The sequence below is a fragment of the Oncorhynchus mykiss genome, chromosome 23 (assembly GCF_057628025.1).
Source record: "Oncorhynchus mykiss isolate SJ-2025 chromosome 23, ASM5762802v1, whole genome shotgun sequence".
In the NCBI taxonomy this organism is placed as follows: domain Eukaryota; kingdom Metazoa; phylum Chordata; class Actinopteri; order Salmoniformes; family Salmonidae; genus Oncorhynchus; species Oncorhynchus mykiss.
Genome location: NC_143044.1, coordinates 29,160,081 through 29,183,129, shown reverse-complemented (window position 1 = coordinate 29,183,129; position 23,049 = coordinate 29,160,081). Strand labels below are relative to the sequence as shown.

The window sequence follows — 23,049 nt, the reverse complement described above, 5'->3', positions numbered from 1 at the left end:
CACGTTACAATAGTGTTCCTCTCAAAATGCACAGTCTGATATTTGGCTCTCAATAAGATAAATAAAATGTGTCAGGCCTAGTTTGTGGTAAAAACATGCTTTTTAGGAAGAAAAAAACATCTTGATTCAACACACACAATTTCCTAAATATTGTCAGTTGGTTTTCCTTTTGTTTAGTTAGACTAGTTTTTTATTTTAATTCAAAACTATTTTCCATTCTATAAGTATTCATGCCTCCTTTGCCACTTTGCAAGTTGGGAATAATCAAAGAAGATTATGAAAAACACGAACAGATGGACAAAGAACTGTTTGTTTTTTCATATCTGTACTGGGAATTATGAAAACATCGCACACTAAAGATGGAATGGGTTTTCATCGATGCAGCCATGTTTTGTTTAACTACAATTTTCCTCAATCTAGAGAGCATCTGGCTCTCAGTCTTTCTTCTTCTCTATAAATTAATGGCTGGTAAAGGTGTAATGCAGCTGGGCAACATGGTTCCTGACTCCATACTCTATGATGTGTTGTGCTACGTTTGATGACAAATGCTAATTAGGGTCAAAGAAACAATTAAGTCTGTCTTGATCATATTCCCTTGGACATTTATCTTTATGCTTGTATATTACTTTATATATGTTTTTGTTTTAACTGTTGTTGCCAGTAATGTAGGCTATAACATGTTGGAACATCATCCATGACAAGGCAGTTAACCCACTGTTCCTAGGCCATCATTGAAAATAATAATTTGTTTTTAACTGACTTGCATAGTTAATTAAAGGTCAAATAAAATGACAATTGCGGTTCTATTATTATTATGCTCTTAGATGACATATGTAGGCATATTATTTAACTTTCTCTGCGTCTTACAAGGACATGGCGGTTGGAACCAAAAATCTAATTTGGTCTCATCAGACCAAAGGACAGATTTGCACTGGTCTAATGTCCACTGCTCATGTCTCTTGGCCCAAGCAAGTCTCTTCTTATTGGTGTCCTTCAGTAGTGGTTTCTTTGCAGCAATTCGACCATGAACGCCTGATTCATGCAGTCTCCTCTGAACAGATGATGTTGAGATGTGTATGTTACTTGAACTCTGAAGCATTTATTTGGGCTGCAATTTCTGAGGCTGGTAACTCTAATGAACTTATCCTCTGCTGCAGAGGTAACCCACTTTCAAAGTTCTTGACATTTTTCTGTATCGACTGACCGACATGTCTTAAAGCAATGATGGACTGTCGTTTCTCTTTGCTTATTTGAGCTGTTCTTGCCATAATATGGACTTGGTCTTTTACCAAATAAGGCTATCTTCTGTATACCACCCCTACCTTGTCACAACACAACTGATTGGCTAAAAAGGAAATTAATTAAACAAATGAACTTTTAACAAGGCACACCTGTTAATTGAAATGCATTTAAATCAAATGTTATTTGTCACATGCGCCAAATACAACAGGTGTAGTAGACCTTAGTGTGAAGAACTTACAAGAAAAAAAAATCACCTTTATTTAACCAGGTAGGCTAGTTGAGAACAAGTTCTCATTTGCGACTGCGACCTGGCCAAGATAAAGCGTAGCAATTCGACACATACAACAACACAGAGTTACACATGGAATAAACAAAACATAGTCAATAATACAGTAGAACAAAAGAAAACAAAAAGTCTATATACAGTGAGTGCAAATGAGGTAAGTTAAGAAAATAAATAGGCCATGGTGGCGAAGTAATTACAATATAGCAATTAAACACTGGAATGGTAGATCAGCAGAAGATGAATGTGCAGGTAGAGATACTGGGGTGCAAAGGAGCAAAATAAATAAATACCAGTATGGGGATGAGGTAGGTAGATGGATGGGCTGTTTACAGATGGGCTATGTACAGGTGCAGTGATCTGTAAGCTGCTCTGACAGCTGGTGCTTAAAGCTAGTGAGGGAGATGTGAGTCTCCAGCTTCAGAGATTTTTGCAATTCGTTCCAGTCATGGGCAGCAGAGAACTGGAAGGAAAGACGACCAAAGGAGGAATTGGCTTTGGGGGTGACCAATGAAATATACCTGCTGGAGCACGTGCTACGAGTGTGTGCTGCTATGGTGACCAGTGAGCTGAGATAAGGCGGGGCTTTACCTTGCAGAGACGTGTAGATAACCTGTAGCCAATGTGTTTGGCGACGAGTATGAAGCGAGGGCCAACCAACGAGAGCGTACAGGTCGCAATGGTGGGTAGTGTATGGGGCTTTGGTGGCAAAACGGGTGGCATTGTGATAGACTGCATCCAGTTTGTTGAGTAGAGTGTTAGAGGCTATTTTATAGATGACATCACCGAAGTCGAGGATCGGTAGGATGGTCAGTTTTAGTGAGGGAAGGATGCTTTGTTGCGATATAGGAAGCCGAATCTAGATCTAATTTTGGATTGGAGATGCTTAATGTGAGTCTGGAAGGATAGTTTACATTCTAACCAGACACCCAGGTATTTGTAGTTGTCCACGTATTCTAAGTCAGAGCCGCCCAGAGTAGTGATGCTGGACGGGCGAGCAGGTGCAGGCAGCGAGCGGTTGAAAAGCATGCATTTGGTTTTACTAGCGTCTAAGAGCAGTTGGAGGCCATGGAAGGAGAGTTGTATGGCATTGAAGCTCGTCTGGAGGTTAGTTAACACAGTGTCCAAGGAAGGGCCAGAAGTATACAGAATGGTGTCGTCTGCGTAGAGGTGGATCAGGGAATCGCCCGCAGCAAGAGCAACATCATTAATATATACAGAGAAAAAGAGTCGGCCTGAGAATTGAACCCTGTGGCACCCCCATAGAGACTGCCAGAGGACCGGACAGCATGCCCTCCGATTTGACACACTGAACTCTGTCTGCAAAGTAGTTGGTGAACCAGGCAAGGCAGTCATTCGAAAAACCGAGGCTACTGAGTCTGCCGATAAGAATATGGTGATTGGGAGATGACCACGGTAGCTTTCCAGTCCTTGGGGATCTCAGACAATATGAAAGAGAGGTTGAACAGGCTGGTAATAGGGGTTGCGACAATGGCGGCGGATAGTTTCAGAAATAGAGGGTCCAGATTGTCAAGCCCAGCTGATTTGTACGGGTCCAGGTTTTGTAGCTCTTTCAGAACATCTGCTATCTGGATTTGGGTAAAGGAGAAGCTGGGAAGGCTTGGGCGAGTAGCTGTGGGGGGGGCGGAGCTGTTGGCCGAGGTTGGAGTAGCCAGGAGGAAGGCATGGCCAGCCGTTGAGAAATGCTTGTTGAAGTTTTCGATTATCATGGATTTATCGGTGGTGACCGTGTTACCTAGCCTCAGTGCAGTGGGCAGCTGGGAGGAGGTGCTCTTGTTCTGCATGGACTTTACAGTGTCCCAGAACTTTTTGGAGTTGGAGCTACAGGATGTAAATTTCTGCTTGAAAAAGCTGGCCTTTGCTTTCCTAACTGACTGCGTGTATTGGTTCCTGACTTCCCTGAACAGTTGCATATCGCGGGGACTATTCGATGCTATTGCAGTCCGCCACAGGATGTTTTTGTGCTGGTCGAGGGCAGTCAGGTCTGGAGTGAACCATGGGCTATATCTGTTCTTAGTTCTGCATTTTTTGAACGGAGCATGCTTATCTAAGATGGTGAAGAAGTTACTTTTAAAGAATGACCAGGCATCCTCAACTGACGGGATGAGGTCAATATCCTTCCAGGATACCCGGGCCAGGTTGATTAGAAAGGCCTGCTCGCAGAAGTGTTTTTGGAGCATTTGACAGTGATTAGGGGCTGTCGTTTGACTGCGGACCCGTAGCGGATACAGCCAATGAGGCAGTGATCGCTGAGATCCTGATTGAAGACAGCGGAGGTGTATTTGGAGGGCCAGTTGGTCAGGATAACATCTATGAGGGTGCCCTTGTTTACAGATTTAGGGTTGTACCTGGTGGGTTCCTTGATGATTTGTGTGAGATTGAGGGCTTCTAGCTTAGATTGTAGGACTGCCGGGGTGTTAAGCATATCCCAGTTTAGGTCACCTAACAGAACAAATTCTGAAGCTAGATGGGGGGCGATCAATTCACAAATGGTGTCCAGGGCACAGCTGGGAGCTGAGGGGGGTCGATAGCAGGTGGCAACAGTGAGAGACTTATTTCTGGAGAGATTAATTTTTAAATTAGAAGTTCGAACTGTTTGGGTATGGACCTGAAAAGTATGACATTACTTTGCAGGCTATCTCTGCAGTAGACTGCAACTCCTCCCCCTTTAGCAGTTCTATCTTGACGGAAAATGTTGTAGTTGGGTATGGAAATCTCTGAATTTTTGGTGGCCTTCCTAAGCCAGGATTCAGACACAGCAAGGACATCAGGGTTGGCAGAGTGTGCTAAAGCAGTGAGTAAAACAAACCTAGGGAGGAGGCTTCTGATGTTGACATGCATGAAACCAAGGCTTTTTCGATCACAGAAGTCAACAAATGAGGGTGCCTGGGGACATGCAGGGCCTGGGTTTACCTCCACATCACCCTTGGAACAGCAGAGGAGTAGGATGAGGGTGCGGCTAAAGGCTACTGGTCGCCTAGAGCGTTGGGGACAAAGAATAAAAGGAGCAGATTTCTGGGCATGGTAGAATATATTCAGGGCATAATGCGCAATTCACAAATGGTATCGAGGGCACAGCTGGGGGCAGAGGGAGGTCAAAAACCAACAATGCCATTTTAAGAAAAATAAGTGTTAAAGTATTTACAAAAATTAACTAAAGAAAAAAAGAAAAAAAAAGAATAACAAGTAATTAAAGAGCAACAATAAAATAACAGTAACGAGTCTAGAAACAGGGGGTACCAGTACAGAGTCAATGTGTGGGGGCACAGGTTAGTCGAGGTAATTAAGGTAACACGCACATGTAGGTAAAGTGACTATCCATAAATAATAAACAGGATAGCAGCAGCATAAAAATGGGGGTGGGGGGAGTGGTCAATGTAAACAGTCCAGGTAGCCTTTTGATTAGCTGTTCAGGAGTCTCATGGCTTGGGGGTGGAAGCTGTTAAGAAGCCTTTTGAACCTAGACTCGCCGCTCTGGTACGGTAGCAGAGACAACGTGCGGTAGCAGAGAGAACAGTCTATTACTAGGGTGGCCGAGTTTTTGACTATTTTTAGGGCCTTTCTCTGACACCGCCTGGTATAGAGGTCCTGGATGGCAGGAAGCTTGGCCCCAATAATGCACTGGGCTGTACGCACTACCCTCTGTAGTGCCCTGTGGTAGGAGGTTGAGCAGTTGCCATACCAGGCAGTTATGCAACCAGTCAGGATGCTCTCGATGGTGCAGTTGTAGAAAGTTTTGAAGATCCTAGGACCCATGCCAAATCTTTTCAGTCTCCTGATGGGGAATAGGCGTTGTCGTGCCCTCTTCACGACTATCTTGCTGTGTTTCGACCATGATAGTTCATTGATGTGGACACCAAGGAACTTGATACTCTCAACCTGCTCCACTACAGCTCCATCGATATGAATTGGGGCGTGCGTGACCCTCCTTTACCTATAGTCCATAATCATCTCCTTTGTCTTGATCACGTTGGGGGAGAGGTTGTTATCCTGGCACCACACTGCCAGGTCTCTGACCTCCTTCCTACAGGCTGTCTCATCGTTGTCAGTGAGACAGCCTACGACTGTGTGTCGTAGGCAAACTTAATGATGGTGTTGGAGTCGTGCCTGGCCTAAATTCACAATTACTCCCATGCTCACAGACAAATCACAAATCTACAGCCATCAACACCCTGTTGTCCTGCACATCTAATGTTCTTTCTTGTGTCTATCGTCAGGTACTTACATCTATTGTATTTTGTACAATTTGTCATTAAGATGTTAAGATGTTTGATTACAAAATACCCAGTCTGATATTGACATGCAAGCGACAAATCACAAATATACAGCCATCAACATACTGTTGTCCTGCACATCTAATGTGCTTCCCTTTGTCTATCGTCAGAATAAACACCAACTGAGACCACTGGCTGGGCATTCTTTTCTATAAAAACGCAAGAGAGTTACAAACGAAGTACAATCACATCTGTTACAGTTACACCCATTACTGAATGTTGATGGTTCACAGTATCTAATGGTATTGTTGTTTCACATTCTTGATATTGTTATGATGTTTCACACTGTTTAAGGAAAGATCATGCATATCATTTTCTCCCATACCTTGATAGGTTTGAGATGCTTCTTCTGTGAATTAATTTACTCAGCTGGCTGCATCTAGATGAAAAAGGCTATGGAGTCCAAATGCTTGTGGATCAAGAGCCAGCTTCCTTTGTTTCTACATGACTGGACAAGTAAAGAAAGTTAACATTTTTCCCCCTGATTTAACCTCTGTTGGTTTATCCAGCACCCACCCCGCTAGCATTCTTTACTAATTCCATTGTGCAGACATGAAGCAGAGCATGAGACATGAGCATCAAGCATTTCTCATTAAATAAATAAATAAATAAAAACAATATCCAGGAGTACCACAGTATGGCAATGCATTTTTCCACTGTTCATTGATCTTTGAACTTTCAAAGAAATACAACTAATATTTTCCTTTTCCTAATGACCAATGCATACTGGATATTTTCACATGACCACACACGTGCAAACATACAGTGCATTCGAAAAGTATTCAGATCCCTTGACTTTTTCCACATTTTGTTACGTTACAGCCTTATTAATCTCAAATGTATTAAATGTTTGTTTTTTTCCCCATCAATCTACACACAATACTCCATATAATAATGAAATATCACATTTACATAAGTATTCAGACCCTTTACTCAGTACTTTGTTGAAGCACCTTTGGCAGCGGTTACAGCCTCAAGTATTCTTGGGGATGACGCTACAAACTTGACACACCTGTATTTGGAGAGTTTCTCACATTCTTCTCTGCAGATCCTTTCAAGCTTTGTCAGGTTGGATGGGGAGCGTCACGGCACAGCTATTTTTAGGTCAATCCAGAGATGTTTGATCGTGTTCAAGTCCCAGCTCTGGCTGGGCCACTCAAGGACATTCAGAGACTTGTCCCAAAGCCACTCCGCGTTGTCTTGGCTGTGTGCTTAGGGTTGTCCTGTTGAAAGGTGAACCTTCGCCCCAGTCTGAGGTCCTGACCGCTCTTGAGAAGGCTTTCATCAAGGATCTCTATGTACTTTGCTCCATTCATCTTTTCCTTGATCCTGTCTAGTTCCCAATCCCTGCCACTGAAAAACATCCTCACAGCATGATGGTGCCACCACCATGCTCCACCGTAGGGATGGTGTCAGGTTTCCTCTAGACGTGCTGCTTGGCATTCAGGCCAAAGAGTTCAATCTTGGTTTCATAAGATCAGAGAATCTTGTGTCTCATGGTCTGAGAGTCTTTTAGATGCCTTTTGGCAAACTACAAGTGGGCTGTCATGTGCCTTTTACTGAGGAGTGACTTCAGTCTGGCCACTCTACCATGGAGTGACGCACAGGAGGAGGAGTGCTGCAGAGATGATTGTCCTTCTGGAAGGTTCTCCCATCTCTACAGAGGAACCATTAGGTTCTTGGTCACCTCCCTGACCAAGGCACTTCTCACCTGATTGCTCAGTTTGGCAGGGCGGCCAGCTCTAGGAAGAGTCTTGGTGGTTCCAAACTTCTTCCATTTAAGAATGACGGAGGCCACTGTATTCTTGGGGACCTTCAAGGCTGCAGAAATGTTTTTGTACCCTTATCCAGATCTATGCCTCGACACAATCATGTCACGGAGCTCTATGGACAATTGCTCTGACATGCACTGTGTGCCTTTCCAAACCTTTCCTTGGTCCGATTCTTACAACAACGTTCGTGACAGAAGATCCCACCACCCACAGACCAAGCAGCGTGCCCAGGAGGGGCAGACATCCTGGACGTGGGAGGATATATTGGACGGGAAGGGATCCTGGACGTGGGAGGAAATCCTGGCCGGAAAGGATCGCCTTCCATAGGAGCAGACGTAAGCAGCGAGGGAGGGACAGCGACGACACCGGGGTTCGCAACCATGACGTAGGCCCTAGAAGCAGCCTCAAAAACAAATTTTGGGGGGGAACACGGGGTGGTCGGCGGAGTTGAGGGGTGAGTCAGAGACTGAGGAGGAATATTGGGATAGATTGAGTGAAGGGTGGTTGGCGAAAGTTGAGGAGAGTGATGAGAGAGGCTGTTGGTTTGGCTGGAGAGGCAAGACAGTCGCCCTGAGGAGCGTGTTAGCCTTCCGATGCCACCTGTGCCAGCTCTCCGCACTCGCTTTGAGGAGAGTGTCAGTGTTCCGGTACAATGTGTGCCGGTTCTACGCAACGTGTCTCCAGTGCGCCTCCACAGCCCAGTATGTCTTGTGCCAGCTCTCCGCACTCGCTTTGAGGAGCGTATTATCGTTCCGGTACAATGTGTGCAGGTTCTACGCACTGTGTCTCCAGTACGCCTCCACAGCCCGGTACGTCCTGTGCCAGCTCCCCACACTTGCCGTGTGAAGGTTGTCATCTGTCCAGGACACGTTGTGCCAGCTCCACGCACTTAGGCCTCCTGTGCGTCTCCTCAGCCCGGTACGTCCTGTGCCGGCTCCACGCACCAGGCCTCCTGTGCATCTCCCCAGCCTTGGTACGTCCTGTGCCAGCTCCACGCACCCGGCCTCCAGTGCGTCTCCCAGCCCGGGTACTCCCTGTGCCAGCTCCACGCACCAGGCTTCCAGCGATGGTCTGCTGTCCAGAGCCTCCAGCAACGGTCTGCAGTCCAGAGCCTCCAGTGACGGTTCCCAGTCCGGAGCCTCCAGCGATGATCCATGGCCCGGAGCCTCCAGTCGTGATCCATGGCCCAGAGCCTCCAGTGATGATCCATGGCCCGGAGCCTCCAGTGCGGATCCATGGTCCAGAACCTCCCGTGATGGTTCCCAGTCCAGAGCCTCCAGTGAGGGTTCCTAGTCCAGAGCCTCCTGCGAGGGTTCCCAGTCCAGAGCCTCCTGCGAGGGTTCCCAGTCCGGAGCCTTCAGCGAGGGTTCCCAGACCGGAGTCCCCGGCGACGATCCACGGTCCGGTTCCTCCGGCGACGATCCACGGTCCGGTTCCGACGACGACGATCCACGTCCGGTTCCTCTGGCGACGATCTATGGCCCGGAGCTTCCAGCGACGATCCACGGCCCGGTTCCTCCGGCGACGATCCACTGTCTGGAGGCCCCGGCGATGATCCACGGTCCGGTTCCTCCGGCGACGATCCATGGTCCGGAGCTTCTGGCGACGATCCCCGCACCAGAGTCGCCACTGAAGCGGGCGGATCTGCGAGCGGAGCGGGGTCTATGTCCCGCACCGGAGCCGCCACCGGGGCTAGATGCCCACCCGGACCCTCCCCTATAGAGTCAGGTTTTGCGGCCGGAGTCCGCACCTTTGGGGGGGGGGGGGTACTGTCACGCCCTGACCTTAGAGATCCTGTATTCTCTATTTTGGTTTAGTTCGGGGTGTGACTAGGGTGGGCATTCTAGTTTCTTTATTTCTAGGTTGGGCTGGTATGGTTCCCAATCAGAGGCAGCTTTCTATCATTGTCTCTGATTGGGGATCATACTTAGGCAGCTTTTTCCCACCTGTTGGTTGTGGGATCTTGTTTTTGTATGGTTGCCTTTGAGCACGACAAAGCTGCATGTTAGTTTCTTTGCTCTTTATTGTTTTAAAGATGATGAACCCAAACCACACTGCACCTTGGTCGATTCTTACAACAACGTTTGTGACAATCTCATTTAGTCTGACAGCTTGGACACAGTGGTCAGGCATATCAATAATTAATCACTGGCATGCATAAGCTGTGGAGGAATTGTGGACAGCTGTGAGGGACCTCCAGACAGAGCCCCAACTGAAGAAAAGATCATCTGCTACAGGGGCAGCACAGTGAGGGAGTGAGCCTTTCATCCTCTCTTGCTCTCACTGGCCTGACCATTGGTAGTGATTCAATATGTCTCAATTACAGCTATGACAATGTGCAACTGTTGCGCACAGTTAGTATATGCACTGCTGTTTTATTAACATTGCCAAGTAAAGGTAGGTTGTGCATGTGTCCCCTATCCATATTCTTTCCTACGCTAGAACCCTATATGGAGGACATTGATTCATCCAAAATACAGGGATCTGACGAGAACTACATCTAAGCATGATGCTTCTCATTCTTGAGCTCTGTTGCACCCCTAAAATTAGTTGCAATTACCTACAAAGATTCATAGATGACAGACGCAGTGAAGCAAAGCACACTTAGGGGTAGGCGTAAATGTTTTGAGAACACTCATTTTTATTTAATTGGGAAATACTTACATTTGGGTCTGATATGCAGCCGAGGCTCCAGAACAGGAGGCTTCACTACGGGGGAGTTAATTATTGAAATAGTATTGATCTATCTAGCTAGCTAGCTCTAATATGTGCTGTCAGAGAAACCCAGACCTAGTCAACATCACTATAAACTTCAAAGCTAGCTTTGTGTGTGTGTTGGAGTGTTTTTATGGGTGAGTGTGTAGAGCCCTGTGACTGTGCATATTAAAACAAAATACAAGTGTCAGCTCAGATAGTTTGTGTAGCCATTTTGTTAGCTATTTAGCAGTCTTGTAGCTTGGGGATAGAAGCTGTTCAGGTGCCTGTTGGTGTCAGACTTGATGCACCAGTACCGCTTGCCGTGCGGAAGCAGATAGAACAGTCTGTGGCTGGATTCTGTAACGATTTTCCGGGCCTTCCCTTCACATCGCCTGATATAGAGGTCCTGGATGGTATGGAGCTCGGCCTACCCTCACAACCATTGTTGTCAGGAAGTCCATGATCCAGTTGCAGAGTGAGATGTTCAGTCCCAGGGTATTTAGCTTGGTAACGAGCTTGGAGGAGACAATGGTGTTGAACGCTGAGCTGTAGTGAATAAACAGCATTCTCACATAGGTATGTCTATTATGAAGACAGGGCACTCGAGCCACGGCGTGTTCTCCCCGCTTCCATCACTCAAAGGCAGGCAATATAAGAGCATCATGGCAGAAACTGACAGACTGGCCAATAGTTTCTACCCCCAGACCATCAGGCTGCAGAACAGCCACCAGTAGTCAGCTACCTGCTCCCCCGTCCCCCTCCTGTCCTCCAGACTTCCTACCCCTCCCCCCACCCCCCTGCTAATACCCCTATGGACATTTCCCCCCCCCACCCCCAATGGACATTTATCATTGTTACAGTTGTAAATATGTAGAATGCCAGTCAAATGTTTGGACACACACCTAACATTTTTACTATTTTCTACATTGTAGTAAAATAGTGAAGACATCAAAACTATGAAAAAACACATATGGAATCATGAAGTAACCAAAAAAGTCTGAAACAAATCAAAATACATTTTATATTAGAGATTCTTCAAAGTAGCCACCCTTTGCATTGATAACAGCTTTGCTGTGAATGAATAGGTGTGTCCAAACTTTTGACTGGTACTGTATATATTATTATTATTATTTGTATTTGTATTATTGTTTCATTCACTTCGCTTTGACCTGTACCGTTGGAGTTTAAGAATGTAACTGTACCCTGCAATTACATCTGTGACCCTGTGCATGTGACTAATAAATTCTAAATACTGTTTTGGTCTCATACCTACCACACTCTAACAGCGTGAAGCGAACCCATGTAGATACTGTCTGTGACTGTGTGGGAGCGAAGTCTTGCATCTCGATCATCGCAATATTTGTGGTGCTGCTCGTGGCAACGACATTTTGCTGAGTCTACCTTAAAATGTTCCATGTTCATTTGTGTATGAAAATCATGGATAGGCTATGTTTATATTCTGTAAAAAATATATATGTCCACCATATATTCGTTTTCTGTAGGAGAATAAATAAACATCAATGCCAATGTCAATATCAGCTCAAGCAATTGTATTACCATACCAACCTGGCCAGTTAAAGCGTATTTCAACCAGCTTAGCCAGCTCAACCATGTTTCCATCAGCTTGAAGCTAGTCTTCCATCAACTGACCAGCTCAGAGGTTAAACTGGATTTTCCAGCAGGAAGACAAAGTCTTCGTAAAAACTATGAGCCAGATAGCTCTGGGACACATGCAGAAGTTGCAGACCTTTGTCCAAGTATACATTTAAGGTCTGTCCTACTTTTGCTCCCATTCTTCCAGTGCACATCTTTGGAGGAGAAGCATGAATGATACCCTCTTTGGAATCCAATTGTTCAAAAAGTGACTGAGCACAGAGTGGCTGTGTCTGATGCTGGTGAGAGTACAGCTGTGCAGGAGAGCATTGGGCTGATGGCAAGAGCATTCTCTTGTTGCTTTGTTCACTGTTAAATCGGGTCTACTGTTTGTTTTCCCTCTTTCTGTCTCCTTTGCCAACTATGTGGTGGAGTTAAAAAAGCAAACAGTGGTCCCGTTCCTCCTTTTATGTTAGCCCTGGAGCCATCCACCTAAGTACCAGTGTCAAGCTGTCTCAGTGCAGCTGGGCCCAGTGCATCTGCTCTCTGGTATTGGGACACCACCTCTCCCTAGAATGAATTGGAATAAAGGTAGATGCCAATACACACCGACACGTACAGGAAAGCTGTCACAACTTCAGCCGACGTCACCGGTCTTCTAGCCATCGCTGATCCACCTTTCATTTTACATTTGTTTTGTCTTTGTTTTCTACACACCTGGTTTCATTCCCCAATTACATGTTAATGTATTTACCCTCTGTTTCCCCCATGTTTTTGTGCGTGATTATTTCTATGTTAATTTGGTACGTTATGGCTGGTTTTCGACAGGTGGTGTTTTCACCCATGCGTAATTGATTACCGTTTATTGTTGGTCAAGTGAATTGTTATCTTGTGCCTTTATTTTGAGTAAAGTACGTTGCTCACTCATTCTGCTCAACCGCGCCTGACTTCATGCACCAGCTACACCCACCTTCTGACAAAAGCAGTAGCCAAATTTTGAGAATTCTACCTTCAGAGCTTAATCAAAGGCGTCACAAATTAAAGGTATTGTAGCCTCAATGCAAAATAACCACAGGTCTTAACCAATGCCAACCCACTGGGCAAAAACTGGTCTGAATCAAGTAATTTCAACCCAAAAATCTATGTGACGTTGATTCAACGTGGAAAACTGATTGGATTTGCAAAAAGTAATCAACATAAGGGACTTTTTCACACAACTTTGAACCTAAATCCAATGACATGGTGACACTTTTTGTTGATTTAATGTTGAACTCACATTAGTTGACAACTCAACCAAAACTAGACATTGAACTGACACCTGTGCCTAGTGGGATGCATTGTTTATAAAGGTAGATAACTATTTGACAGACAGACAGACAGACAGACAGACAGACAGACAGACAGACAGACAGACAGACAGACAGACAGACAGACAGACTGCTGAAAGATCCATTTCTCCTTGCAGATTGAAAGCTCACAAGTGGCAAATCTATTTACCATATCCTCTGTGGGCCTATTTCTTTACTAGGATCCCCATTAGCTTTTACAGAAGCAGCAGCTACTCTTCCTGGGGTCCACAAAAACAACTAAAGATGACAAGTAACAAAACACTGATACACTGATAGTCAAAGACAGTCACACAAATAAAATACAACAATATAGAAACAATACAACAAACTATACAACTAAAAAATGTTAGAATGTGTGCGTGTGTTAGTGTCTGAGTTCCATGCGATCATGGCTCTGTATAATACTGTGCGTTTCTGTGAATTCGTTTTGAACTTGAACTTGAACTTGGGGACTGTAACTAGACCTCTGGTGGCATGTCTTATGGGTGTCTGACCTGAATGTTATTTAATTATGAAGACAATCTGGAATTTTCACCACAGTAATATTTCTCATAAAACTAGAAGAGATGCAGTTAATCTCTCGTCAACCCTCAACCAGGAAAGACTGGCATGCATGCTGTTGATGAGGTTAGTTCTGTGGATGCAGTTAAGAGCAAATCGTGCTGCTCTGTTTTAAGCGAGTTGCAGCTTTGGTAGATCTTTCTTTGACCATTTTACCCCACAGTAATCAAGACCAGGGACAAGACCAGAGCCGGAACAACTAGTACAGTTAATTATTTTATTTAAAAAACGCTAATCATATTTTTCTAACAGATATACCCCTTCCCAATATTACAACATCTTTGTCAATGTGACTTTTTATTTAAAATGTTGACAGGGAGTCAAGGCTGAGACCAAGGTCTCTTTTCCAGATGAGCCCTGTACAGCACCACAACACACATCAAAATACAATACACATTAAGCTACACATTCATATACTCAATAAAAAACATGAAAAAACATACACAACAATACATGAAAAGCAAAACACAATCATAAAAAACAGACACATTCTTCAGTAAAAAGGTCCCCTAGAAACTGTCTGAAATGAGCACCAATTCCTGCAATTTTTAAGTGCATTGTAGATCATTCCACACGTTTGTTCATACCCCACACGGCAATAGAACCTATCCAAGAGGCTGCTCCGAGATGCCAACGGTGGAGAAGAGGTATTCGGAGTGGACTTCTAGTCCGACTCAGGAGGCGAGCACAACATCCACCTCTTTCGAGTATATTACTTGCTAATGTTCAGTCTCTGGACATGAAAATAGAAGAGCTCAGGGCGAGGATCTCCTTCCAGAGAGACATCAGGGACTGTAACATACTCTGTTTCATGGAATCATGGCTCTCTTGGGATATACTGTCCCTGTATACAGTGGGGCAAAAAAGTATTTAGTCAGCCACCAATTGTGCAAGTTCTCCCACTTAAAAGGATGAGAGGCCTGTAATTTTTCTCATAGGTACACTTCAACTATGACAGACAAAATGAGAAAGAAAAATCCAGAAAATCACATTGTAGGATTTTTTATGAATTTATTTGCAAATTATGGTGGAAAATAAGTATTTGGCCAATAACAAAAGTTTATCTCAATACTTTGTTATATACCCTTTGTTGGCAATGACAGAGGTCAAACGTTTTGTGTAAGTCTTCACAAGGTTTTCACACACTGTTGCTGGTATTTTGGCCCATTCCTCCATGCAGATCTCCTCTAGAGCAGTGATGTTTTGGGGCTGTTGCTGGGCAACACGGACTTTCAACTCCCTACAAAGATTTTGTATGGGGTTGAGATCTGGAGACTGAATAGGCCACTCCAGGACCTTGAAATGCTTCTTACGAAGCCACTCCTTCGTTGCCCGGGTGGTGTGTTTGGGATCATTGTCATGCTGAGAGACCCAGCCACGTTACATCTTCAATGCCCTTGCTGATGGAAGGAGGTTTTCTCTCAAAACCTCACGATACATGGCCCCATTCATTCTTTACTTTACACGGATCAGTCGTCCTGGTCCCTTTGCAAAAAAACAGCTCCAAAGCATGATGTTTCCACCCCCATGCTTCACAGTAGGTATGGTGTTCTTTGGATGCAACTCAGCATTCTTTGTCCTCCAAACACGACGAGATGAGTTTTGACCAAAAAGTAATATTTTGGTTTCATCTGACCATATGACATTCTCCCAATCTTCTTCTGGATCATCCAAATGCTATCTAGAAAACTTCAGACGGGCCTGGACATGTACTGACTTAAGCAGGGGGACACGTCTGGCACTGCAGGATTTGAGTCCCTGGCGGCGTAGTGTGTTACTGATGGTAGGCTTTGTTACTTTGGTCCCAGCTCTCTGCAGGTCATTCACTAGGTCCCCCCCCGTGTGGTTCTGGGATTTTTGCTTGTGATCATTTTGACCCCACGGGGTGAGATCTTGCGTGGAGCCCCAGATCGAGGGAGATTATCAGTGGTCTTGTATGTCTTCCATTTCCTAATAATTGCTCCCACAGTTGATTTCTTCAAACCAAGCTGCTTACCTATTGCAGATTCAGTCTTCCCAGCCTGGTGCAGGTCTACAATTTTGTTTCTGGTGTCCTTTGACAGTTCTTTGGTCTTGGCCATAATGGAGTTTGGAGTGTGACTGTTTGAGGTTGTGGACAGGTGTATTTTATACTGATAACAAGTCTAAACAGGTGCTATTAATACAGGTAACGAGTGGAGGACAGAGGAGCCTCTTAAAGAAGAAGTTACAGGTCTGTGAGAGCCAGAAATCTTGCTTGTTTGTAGGTGACCAAATACTTATTTTCCACCATAATTTGCAAATAAATTGATTAAAAATCCTACAATGTGATTTTCTGGATATGTTTTTCTCATTTGGTCTGTCATAGTTGAAGTGTACCTATGATGAAAATTACAGGCCTCTCTCATCTTTTTAAGTGGGAGAACTTGCACAATTGGTGGCTGACTAAATACTTTTTTCCCCCACTGTATACAGCCAGCTGGGTTCTCAGTTCATTGCGCAGACAGAAATAAAGAACACTCAACAAAGAAGAAAGGCGGGGGTGTATATTTAATGATTAACTACTCATGGTGTGATTGTGATAACATACAGGAACTAAAGTCCTTTTGTTCACCTGACCTAGAACACCTCACAATCAAATGGCGACTGTATTACCTCCCAAGAGAAATATCTTCGGTTATAGTCACAGCCGTGTATATTCCCCCTCAAGCTGATACCATGGTCGGCCCTCAATGAACTACACTGGACTTTATGCAAACTGGAAACCACATATCCTGAGGTCGCATTTATATCTGGGGATTTTAACAAAGCAAATTAAGGAAAACGCTACCAAAGTTCTATCAACACATTGACTGTAGTACTCACTTAGGAAAAACAGACCACTGCTACTTGCCTTTTCAAGATGGCTACAAGGCCCTCCCCCGCCCTCCCTTCAGCAAATCAGATCACGACTCTATTTTGCTCCTCCATTCCTATAGCCAGAACCTCAAACAGGAAGTACCGGTGCTAAGGTCTATTCAACGCTGGTCAGACCAATCGGAATGCATGCTTCAAGATTGTTTTGATCATGCGGACTGGGATATGTTCCGGGTAGCCTCTGAACATAACATTGACGCTTACACGGACACGGTGACTGAGTTCATCAGGAAGTGTATAGGGGATGTTGTTCCCACGGTGACTATTAAAACCTACCCATACCAGAAACCATGGATAGATGGCAGCATTCACACAAAACTGAAAGCGTGAACCATCGCATTTAACCATGGCAAGGTGACTGGGAATATGGTTGAATAGAAACAGTGTAGATATTCCCTTTGTAACGTAATCAAACAGGCAAAAAGTCAATATAGAGACAAAGTGGAGTCGCAATTCAACGGCTCAGACATGAGACGTATGTGGCATGGTCTACAGATAATCACGGATTACAAAGGGAAACCCATCCACGTCGCAGACACTGACATCTTACCCCCAGACAAGCTAAACACCTTCTTCGCCCGCTTTGAGGCTAACACAGTGCCACTGACGCGGCCTGCTCCCAAGGACTGTGGTCTCTCGCTCTTCGTGGCCAACGTGAGTAAGACATTTAATCGTGTTAACCCTCACAAGGCTGCGTCCTAAGAGCATGCACAGACCAGCTGGCTGGAGTGTTTGCGGACATATTCAAGCTCTCCCTATCCCAGTCTGCTGTCCTCACTTTCTTCAAGATGTCCACCATTGTTCTTATACCCAAGAAAACAAAGGTAACTGAACTAAATGACAATGGCCCCATAGCACTCACTTCTGTCATCATGAAGTGCTTTGAGAGGTTAGCTAAGGATCATATCACCTCTACCTTACCTGACACCCTAGACTCACCTAGACCCAATTTGCTTACTGCCCTAATAGATCCACAGATGATGAAATCGTACTGCACACTGCCCTATCCCATCTGGACAAGAGGAATACCTACGTCAGAATGCTGTTCATTGACTATAGCTAAGTCTTCAAAATAGTACCCTCCTAGCTCATCATTAAGCTCGGGGCCCTGGGTCTGAATCCCGCCCTGTGGAACTGGGTCCTGGACTTCCTGAAGGTCAGCCCCCATGTGGTGAAGTCAGGAAACAACACTTCCACTTCGCAACACAGGGGCCCCACAGCCCCCTCCTGTATTCCCTGTTCACCCATGACTACGTGGCCAGGCACGCCTCCAACTCAAATCGTCAAGTTTGCAGACGACACACCAGTAGTAGGCATGATAATCAACAATGAATAGACAGCCTACAGGGAGGAGGAAGGACCCTGGCAGAGTGCTGCCAGGAAAGTGACCTCTCCCTCAACGTCAACAAAACGAAAGAGCCGATAGTGGACTTCAGGAAACAGCACACCAATGAGCACGCCACTATCCACATCAACGGAACCGCAGTGGAGAAGGTGAAAAACTTCATGTTCCTCGGCGTATACATCACTGACGATCTGAAATGGTCCACCCACACAGAGTGTGTGTGGTGGAGAAGTCGCAACAGCGCCTCTTTAACCTCAGGAGGCTGAAGAAATTCGGCTTGGCTCCTAAGACACTCAGAAACTATTACAGATGCACAATTGATAGCATCCTATCGGGCTATATCACAGCCTGGTACGGCAACTGCACCGCCCGCAACCGCAGGGCTCCCCAGAGGGTGATGGGGTCTGCCCAACGCATCACCGGGGGCACACTGCCTGACCTCCAGGACACCTACAGCACCCGATGTCACAGGAAGGCCAAAAAGATCATCAAGGACATCAAACACCCAAGCCATGGCCTGTTCACCCTGCTATCATCCAGAAGTCGAGGTCAGTACAGGTGCATTAAACCTGGGACAGAGTGACTATAAAACAGCTTCTATCTCAAGGCCATCCGACTGTTAAATAGCCATTACTAACTGGCTACCACCCGGTTACTCAACCCTGCACTTTAGAGGCTGTTGCCTTATATACGTAGACATAGAATCACTGGCCACTAATAATGGAACACTAGTCACTTTAATAATGTTTACATACTGCTTTACTCATCTCATATGTATATACTGTATTCTATTCAACTGTATTTTAGTCAATGCCACTCCAACATTGCTCGTTCTAATATTTATATGTTTCTTAATTCCATTATTTTACTTTTTAGATTTGTGTATTGTTGTGAATTGTTAGATACTAATGCACTGTTGGAACTAGGAACACAAGCATTCCGCTACACCCACAGTAACATCTGCTAAATACGTGTATGTGACCAATATAATTTTATTTTGATTTGATATGATCAATACAATTGTATGTCACAGATCCAACACTATTGGTATGCACTCCAATTGGTTGAGTGATAACCTGGGTCATATTACAAGCATTATTCACAGTTAGAAGCTTCCTCTTGAGAGGACAGCTAGTTGCTAACCAGTCAATGTTCAGGTCACCCAGAAACTAGAGCTCTCTGTTAACATTACATGCACTATCAAGCATTGCACACATATTATCCACATACTGACTGTTAGCATTTGGTGGCCTATAGCAGCACCCCAAAAGAAGAGGCTTTAGATGAGGCAAGTGAACTTACAACCCTTCAAAAACATTTGACATGAGATCCAGTCTAAGCTTTACAGGAATAATGGCTCTGAACATATACAGCAACACCTTACCCATAGGCATTCCTGTCTTTTCTGTAGATGTTATATACTTGTATTGCTACTGCTGTATCATCAAATGAATTATCTAAGTGCGTTTCATAGATGGCCAGTACATGAATGTTATCTGATGTTAGGAAGTTATTGATTTCACTAACCTTATTTCTAAGGCTACATACAGTATATTAATATGGGATATTCTTAGCCCTTTCCAGGGTAGCTTAGCAGTGATAGACATAGTATGGAGACAAAAAAAAAAAGTAAAATACAAACATAGTTTAGCTAATAGTCAGTCAATTGGGCACTTCTGAGTGTGTGTGTGTGTGTGTGTGTGTGTGTGTGTGTGTGTGTGTGCAGTGGTGTAAAAAGTACCCAACTGTCATACTTGAGTAAAAGTAAAGATACCTTAATAGAAAATGACTCAAGTAAAAGTAAAAGTCACCCAGTAAAATTCCACTTGAGTAAAAGTCTAAAAGTATTTGGTTTAAAATATACTTAAGCATCAAAAGTAAAAGTATACATTTTTTCCAATTTCCTTTATTAAGCAAAACAGATGACACCATTTTCTTGTATTTTATATTTACAGAAAGCCAGGGGCACACACCAACAGTCAGACATTATTTACAAACAAAGCATGTGTTTAGTGAGTCCGCCAGATCAGAGGCAGTAGGGATGACCAGGGATGTTCGGTTGATAAGTGCGTGAATTTGACTATTTTCCTGTCCTGTTAAGCATTCAAAATGTAAGAAGTACTTTGGGGTGTCAAGGAAAATGTATGGAGTAAAAAGTACAACATTTTCTTAAGGAATGTAAGTGAAGTAAAAGTAGTCCAAAATATAAATGGTAAAGTAAAGTACAGATACCCCCCCAAATGACTTAAGTAGTACTTTAAAGTATTTTTTACTTTAAAGTACTTTACACCACTGTGTGTGTATGATGTTGGGCTGAAGCTACTGACCTGGAAACTCTGGACAATGAGCTTGTCATTGCGGATGTAAGCAATGTCCCCACACTCTATGGCAGCTTTCATAGCTGGATTAAGTTCTTTCCATCTCTGGCATTGAAGAAGATCCTCGTTGATGTCATCCAACTTAGTGTCTGTTACAGTGGAACTCTTTGTCAATTAGCTTTATTTTTCAAAGTGCTCTAAACAAAAATGCTATTAGTTGTGTTGTCATCATGTCAAGGTGAATTGTGCATGAGGAGATAACTGCATGCTGTCGGTGGTAGCACATTCAGGCAACCATCTTTATTTATTTTATACACTGACCATTTTAGAGATTTATGTAAATAATGTCATTCTTCTCTCCATGAAACAGGTAGATGTTGGCCTAAGCACAATACCAGAGGTACTGTATTTCTACTCAAAGACTCCAGACATAGGTCAAATAAATACATGTTCTGATTTAATTTGCCTGGTATTCTGGAACCAATAGAATAGTCCCAGAAGTGAAAAAGCTAAATCAAGCTAAAATATTTGATTAATATTTGATTTATTAATATTTATGAAAAAGACAATGTGTCTTTGGTACACTGTATGGTATCACCTTGATGAACTGTGAAATAGAATCAACACCTCAATACACACACAGCAATCATCCACTGCAGAATGTTGAGGCAAGCTGGAGACATAGAGACCTCTACTGGCAAGAGGTTACAGCATATTAGGTATGGTATCACCTTGATGAACTGCTAAATAAAAGGTGGATAAAAGGTTACATTATATTAGTAAACCTTTACATAGAGGGTCATTCAAAAAACATTCAAAATAGATGATTATAAAAATATGATAAACTGTATAAAAAACGTTTTTTGTATGTACTGTCTTGCTGTTTGCTTGGGCAAGAGCTGCACATGTGCTGCTCTATGTTAGGGTCTATGAATCCAATAGAGTAGTTGAAAATCAATTTAGCATTACCCCTGCTAATGAGTATGAGTGATGGAAAGCTTCTCAGTGCCATGCACCTGCGATTGCATCACATCTAAATTATCAATCAATCTGAGCTAATGCATTTTGAGACTTTTCTCCATGGCCCTTTGCCAAAATTGTCTTGGTTTTGTATGGAGAGGGAAATGTAATAATGATTATTGGATTGACAGTCAACCTTTTGATGGTTGTGTCCCCTGCACATTACTTAGCTTTACATGAACTCTCATAATTCACATTTTTTTCACAGAGAGACTGCACTGAATACATTAGTTACTTTCTAAAAATGTTCAACTGTTTCTCATTATTCTCATTAGAGATAACATGTACAATTGGAATTTCACACCTGAAATGCAATTTGCTTAATTGGAGCAAGAGAGTAAAAATGTCTCACCAACCAACAAGCACAGCACAGTATGAGCACAAATGTGGCAACTATTTATGCAAATGAGTGCATTCATATCCAAAAGAATGATGAATTAGAATGATAGTCAGGCAGGTATTGTGATTCCAGATGCCAGTGTTGCATGGATAATTTAGAACAATCAACTCCATCACCCAGCCTCACCAGCCTTTCATAGTATGCTTTTGAGACGTGCCAACGAAATACATTTTTAACTAAATTAACATGCAGGCCTATTCTTATTTCTGAAGGGCCCTGTTTCCAACAAAAAAAATGCATTGTTTCGCAGAGATATTAGTTGAAACACAAAACAGCTTGTCAGGAGGTGTCTGGGGACATCAGATAAGTGAAAGCTAGAATGAGGAGAGGAGATTATATCCAGAGGGGTAGGCTATGGCTTCAAAAGCTATCGTTCTCATAAATGCTCTATCGTGATCTTGTTAAAAGACCCACAAATCTAGCTAGCTAATAATGTATATTACTGTATATTTCAGACCAACCAATGACAGGTTCGTACGTCGTCTATTTCCCAGCATGCCTTGTGTCATAAAATTACACCCGCGGAAAGTCTCAAGATTGTAAGTATCGAACAGTGTTTTTTAAAGCCATACAGTTTTAGTACATGCTTTATAAAAGTAACTGGCTGGGTGACAGTACTGGATCTGTTTGATATTGTTGACACACTCAGTCGGAATATACTAGCTAAATTGCTTTGTTTAGCCAGAGTAGCTAGCCAACGTTAGCACTCATACCTTTTTGTCAAGTTGCTAAGTATCGTTATGGTACGATTTGCATTCACAAGCTAGGAAGTTAGCTATTGTTAGCTACTTTGCTAGAAATCTTCGGACTCAAGGTTATGTGAATTTGCTAGCCGTCAAAGAAATACGTAAACGTTAATGTTACACCACAGACAGAATGAGTTGTATAAATCTTTGGTTACACGTTCGAGTTCTTGGTTTGAAGATACTATTTGGGCATGACATTTAGAGTATGCTATCTGGGGGAGACTGAATTACATCTGTTTTTGATTAGAACATGCTAATATTATCGTGGAACTGAAAGCGTTTTAGCAACAAATCAAACTGTATGTCGCATGCGCCGAATACAACAAGTGTAGACCTTACCGTGAAGTCCTTAACCAACAGTGCAGAAGAGTTAAGAAAATATTTACCAAATAAACTACAGTAACATAACAATAACGAGGCTATATAAAGGAGATACCAGTGTTGTGCCTCCCCCTGCCAGAATTTCCCTCCCCCCTTCTAATTTTCTTAATTTTGTGGCTAGAGTCAAATACTTTCTGTGGCACATATCAGAG

The 23,049-nt window shown here is 43.6% G+C and overlaps 1 protein-coding gene across 2 annotated transcripts in view; it reads left to right on the top strand.

The window, feature by feature from the left end:
- Positions 1-22,203: 22,203 nt before the first annotated feature.
- Positions 22,204-23,049, top strand: part of mcph1 (microcephalin 1) — a 51,286-nt gene continuing 50,440 nt past the window's right edge. For both annotated transcript variants that reach the window (XM_021580960.3, XM_021580958.3), the window contains exon 1: positions 22,204-22,309. The gene's annotated coding sequence lies outside the window, so the exon portion shown is untranslated. The remainder of the gene's footprint in view (positions 22,310-23,049) is intronic.